Consider the following 5,954-nt stretch of genomic DNA (forward strand, 5'->3'; position numbering starts at 1 on the left):
ACCATTTTCTAAACAAACCATCATCTTTGCATATAATAGACAACCCTTTTTAAAAAAAAAAACCGTCATCTTTACTTCATAATAGATGACCCTTTTTTAAACAAACCATCATCTTTACATATAATAGACCACCCTTTTTAAACAAACCATCATCTTTACATATAATAGACCACCCTTTTTAAACAAACCATCATCTTTACATAATAGATATATAGAAACACACACGTACATTGTGTTTTCTTTACATGTTTCATATAAACTTCTTAAAAGTGACAAAGCCAAAGACGAACATCATATGACATCAGAAGACAAACATCACACCACATAATCAAGATTTTATTCCCAAGCTCTGCATTTCTTGTCAAATATTCCTCTTCCATAGGTAGACATGAAAATGTCAAGAAAGAGGGGGAATTGCACCACACAAACGAGCTGATTGGAACGCTAGCAAGCAAAATTATTGGAATAGATATCCATGATTCTCCTTGAAGCATAATAAAAAGAGATGAAGAAAAAGGAACCATCATGGTGGCGATAGATCAAAAAAATAGGGTGAAAGGGCCTAGTATCATTTTTGTGGGCAAAGACCAAAGGAAATCATCTTCTGCATAACGTGATGTGAGAATTCCCAAGAATATCATCAATGACGTCGTCGAAGAAAAGAGTGATATATAATTTGAAATTATAAAAACCCTAAATAACTTCTTTCTTAAGAAGATGGGAAAAATTGTATCTTGATTGCTTCCACCAGGAACTGTAAATGCAGCAGCAGACATAATGCTAACAATGAGGGCACCTACGACTGTGCAAGAAGTTGATGTCCCTTTAATTGACTCTTCGCCTTTGTTCAGCAATTCTTTGTGGTTCTTGGTGAATACTTCTCGTGCTATCATTTTCTCAGGAACAATAACTTCTACATGCTGGGGATGTAAAATACTCTCCACCTCCTACATTTATTCATTAAATAAAACTTAGACATATAGCCTCTGGGCATATTCATTATATGTATAGTGAGAAATTCTAACCTTGAACCATTGTAGCTCTCTTTGCATTTGCAAAGCTGCACCTTGAATTTGATTAAGATGGGCAGATAAACTCCATGCTAAATGTAGGGTAGTATTGTTAAACCTATCTACACCCGTAAAGATAGCATTCCTATCATCTTCATTGAGCCCATATATAAGATTAAAAACTTTTTCTTGACGAAATTCAACAGCATAATGAAATATTGTCATCCCTTTTTCATCCTTCATCCCTAGGATGTTTGGATTTGCCTCACGTATCTCCTTAATAAAGTCCACTTGTCCTTGTTTTACAGCTCGAAAGACTGCCTTTTGCACGAAGGCAATTTGCTTAGAGTAAAAATTTCTACTTTTTACCACGTCACTCATGAGCCGTAGAATTTGAAGAATTTGGTCATGTTGCAATCTCATTTCATGCAAGTCATGGATTCCTAGGTAAACAGAGATTTTTTTTTATAATCTACAACGTATTACAAAAGTGAGAATTAAACCAAGAATCAATAATTTTGGATGTAGCTAGAGAACCTAACATTTTGAGAAGATTCTTAACAACTTCGTGGAAGAAACCCATAACTGCATTGTGAAACCCGTAGATGTTGGCAAACAAAAACAAAACGGAAATAAAAACAGACAAAAATGTTTATAGAACTTTTTTACTTTGACTGCTATACTCTATATATACTAATTGTACGTGTATGATGAACAATTTGAAAGGATACGTTACTTGAGGAAATGAGATCCCTTCAATTTCTTTTGTCATCTTACAGTTCTTCAAAATTTACAAAAACATCATAGTTGTTAGGAGCAAGTTGAGGTTGTTGTACGTGTATATCTAAAGAGAAAGCAACACAATCCAATCAATACATTTTCCTACTTGTCCTGAAGTAGTATTATTATATCTCTATATAATGATATATATGAAGACACTGTCTCGTGAAGAATGAAAGCTAATTAATGAATATGCAAACTTGCACTCCTTCATATATACACAATAAATAGCAAAGAGGAAGTTCCTTGCGCACTTTAAAAATAAGCTTGGCTTATAATAATCAGGGTATCCCATTCATCCCAAGACAGAGCAAAAGAGTATGTAGTACAATCGCAGTGTGAAGGTAACAAGATAATTATTGGACACAACAAACACAGTGACACAAGTAAATAGCGTTGCAGGCCCCATTGATTGTCAATGAAACGTAGACTAGACCTCATTATATAGCTTGTCATTTTTTTGGTCAAGTTCACTTTAAACAATGGATAGTAGGATGCAAGAATATATGACAAGATAGAATAATCAACTTGCTAATCAGTGAAAGATGTAGAAAAATATAAGCATGATATTGGGAGCTTTATAATTTGTTAAGAAGGTGCAGGAAATATAAGCATAATGTTGGACATGTTAGAACTAATCATCCTGCTTCAATTCAGCTTCAATCTTCAGATAGACCCCACTTGTATATTAATTTGATGTTAATTACTTTATAGTTTAGATTTATGAACCTTAGGTAAAGCCAAACGAAACATTTCATTAGAAATCATTCAAACAAAAATGTATGCATAAAACAAAGTTGATTATAAGGATGGTTTTATTTCAACGAAATAGATATATATATATATGTATATATATAACACAAGTACATTGACAAAGCCAAAGACGAACATCACACAACATCAAAAGACAAACATCACACCGCATAATCAGTATTTTATTCCTAGGCTCTGCATTTCTTGTCAAGTATTCCTCTTCCATAAGTAAACATGAAAATGTCAAGAAAGAGGGGGAATTGCATCCACACAAATGAGGCGATTGGAACGCCGGCAAGAAAAATGATTGAAATAGATTCCCATGATTCTCCCTCAAGCATAATAAAAAGAGTTGAAGAAAAAGCAACCATCATGGCGACGATAGATTAAAAAAGGGTGAAAATGCCTAATAGCATTTTTGTGGGCAAAGACCAAAGGAAATCGTCTTCTACATAACGTGATGTGAGAATTCCCAAGAATATCATCACTGATGTCGTAGAAGAAAAAAGTGATATAGAATATGAAATTAGAAAAACCCTAAATAACTTTTTTCTTAAAAAGATGGGAAAACCTTTATCTTGATGATTTCCACCCGGAACTGTAAATGCAACAGCAAACATAATGGTAACAATGAGGGCACCTACAACTGTGCAAGAAGTTGTTGTCCCTTTCATTGACTCTTCTCCTTCCTTCACCAATTCTTTGTGGTTCTTGGTGAATAGTTCTCGTGCTGTTATTTGCTCGGTCTTATTTCTTGCTTTCAAGTACTGGGGGGGTAAAATACACTCCACCTCCTACATTTCATAAAGAAAACTCACATTACATATATAGCCTATAAGGATTGTTGAAGAATATACAAGTCCCACATCGGAAACCTAACAAAATAGAAAGTTCCATATAATAAATGGTTTTACTCCTAATAACATCGAGGCCTTTCTGAAATCTTTATAGGGATATGTAACAAAGTAATTGTCTAAGGTTACATTTATGTAATAAAGTGAGAAAATCTGACCTTAAACCATTGTAGCTCTCTTTGCATTTGCAAAGCTGCACCTTGAATATGATTAAGATGGGCAGATAAATTCCCTGCTGCATGTATGATAATATGTTAGACACATCGGTAGTTGCTAAGATAGCATTCCTATCATATTCACTGAGCCCATATATAAGATTAAAAACTTTTTCTTGACCACATTCGACGGTGTAATGAAACATTGATCTACCTCTTTCATCCAACTTCACTAGTATGAATCTTGGATTCGCCTTACACAACTCCTTAATAAACTCCACTTGTCCTCTTTTTATAGCTCGGAAGATTGCCTCTTTCACGAAAGCATTTTGCTTCGAGTCAAGATTTGTACGTCTTCCCATGTCACACATGAACTGTAGAATTTGTAGAAGTCGGTCATGGCCCAATCTCATTTTGTGCAAGTCATGGATTCCTAGGTTAACAGTGAAAACAATATTAATCTACAGCATATTACAAAAGTGAGAATTAAACCAAGAATCAATAATGTGGATGGATGTAGCTAGCATACCTAACAGTTTGAGAAGATTCTTAACAACTCCTTGGAAGAAACCCAGTAACTACATTGCGTAAATTCGTAGATGTTGGCTAAACAAAAACAAAAAGGAAAGAAAAACATACAAAAATATTTATAGAACTTTTTTACTTCGACTGCTATACTCTATTTATATATGATGAACATTTTGAACGCAGTGTACATGAATACCATCAAGCTTTGCCTTGGAAGGATACGTTATATAAAATATTACATGTGTTTTTTTTTTTCCATTACTTTATATAAAATATAACAAAGGATGGGAAATGAGATCCCTTCTATTTCTTTTGTCATACTTCCAAATTTACACAAACATCAGGGTTGATAGGAGCAGGTTGAGGTTGTTGTACGTGTATATCTAAAGATAAAGCAACACAATCCAATCAATACATTTTCCTACTTTGTTTGAAGTAGTATTATTCTATTTCTGTATAATGATATATATATATATATATATATATATACATATGTGTGTGCGCGCTTAGGCCTCAACATTTGGCCCGCGGGCTCATGGGCCGATGGGGCCCGCCCGGCCTGGCCCATGGGCTTTGAGATGGCAGACTGCCTTGGGCTGGGCTAGGTTTGAGCTTAGTGTCAAGCACAGCCAGGCCCAATTAAGCCTAAGAAAGCCCGGCCTGTTAGGCCCACATACATATATAATTATGTATAGATAAGAGTTCAGGTTTAGAATTATATCACTTAAATCACATATATAATTTGTTTCATTTCATTTACTTTTTTTACTCATTCCTAGTTTATAATTGGATGATTAGCACATTAATTTGTGTCAATTATTAGTTAAACAATTATATATATATTTTTGTAAAGTTCATTTGGTATTAATGTAATTAATATATATTTTTTTTTCAGTCTCAATTCGATTATCCTTGCAATACAAAAGAAATCAAATCAGGCATATTATATTTAGTTGGTACATCTCACTTTATATATAACTTTAACATGAAAAATTTAGTTTGATACTACGAAGAGAAGAGAGATGAGAGAAGAGAGAAGAGAATACAAAATACTAACTATTATAGATCCAGTGTTACCAAATTTATTTATGTAGAAAATGCACTGGGAAATAAGTTCAGCACCTTCGCGGCCATTATTGTCTTCTGTCAAAACTTGGATTGGAGTGCGAGAATAGAGAAACCGAGCTATTTCCCAATGGCCCAAACCATAAGTGAATAAAACTGGAGGCATACCTCCTGATACGTTGCTAAAACGCATGGTAACTAATTTCTCGTTCTTTTTAACCATGCTGGCAACTATTGGAGCCATTCCTCTTATCAAAGCATAGAAAAAAGTTGTGGAACCATTGCCATCTTCAATTTCGAAGTGCTCTTTTGTCATCAGCTTCAGCAACTCTTCCACAATGTCAAAGTGCTTCCTATCAATTGCCTCATGAAGAGCTGTCCCACCGCTTGATGAACCTCTATGTGTTAGTGCCTCAGGGTGTCGATCAATAAACTCCTTTGCAGCATTCCAATCACCACGCTCCAAACTATCGTACAAAAAGGATCGTACTTCACATCGCTCTCATCATATTATTATTATGCCATCTTGTTTAAATTAAACATATCAAAACATATTTCTATAAAATAAAATAAAAAGAATCTTTTTCCGTTGGCTTAGGCCATCTCCAGCCATGGGCTAAATAAAATTTTGGCCAAATTTGGAGGCCACATTTGGCCCTTTAGCCCTCCAACCGGGCCAAATGTAGCCCACTTTGGCTTATGACAAATTTATAATGGGCCCCATTCATGCTTTTAACAACTAATAATTAAAGCACTCCTCACTCCCTTTTTTAAAAGCTGGATATATATATATATATTTTAAAGCTTTT

At 34.5% G+C, this 5,954-nt stretch overlaps 2 pseudogenes; both read right to left on the reverse strand.

Annotated features, from left to right (window-relative positions):
- Positions 1–336: 336 nt before the first annotated feature.
- On the reverse strand, positions 337–1,782 carry LOC148918144 (uncharacterized; annotated as a pseudogene).
- Positions 1,783–2,653: 871 nt separating this feature from the next.
- On the reverse strand, positions 2,654–3,582 carry LOC148918145 (uncharacterized; annotated as a pseudogene).
- Between the last annotated feature and the right edge of the window lie 2,372 nt (positions 3,583–5,954).

Source organism: Prunus mume, linkage group LG4 (assembly GCF_029339155.1).
Source record: "Prunus mume cultivar Tortuosa linkage group LG4, ASM2933915v1, whole genome shotgun sequence".
NCBI classification, from domain to species: Eukaryota; Viridiplantae; Streptophyta; class Magnoliopsida; order Rosales; family Rosaceae; genus Prunus; species Prunus mume.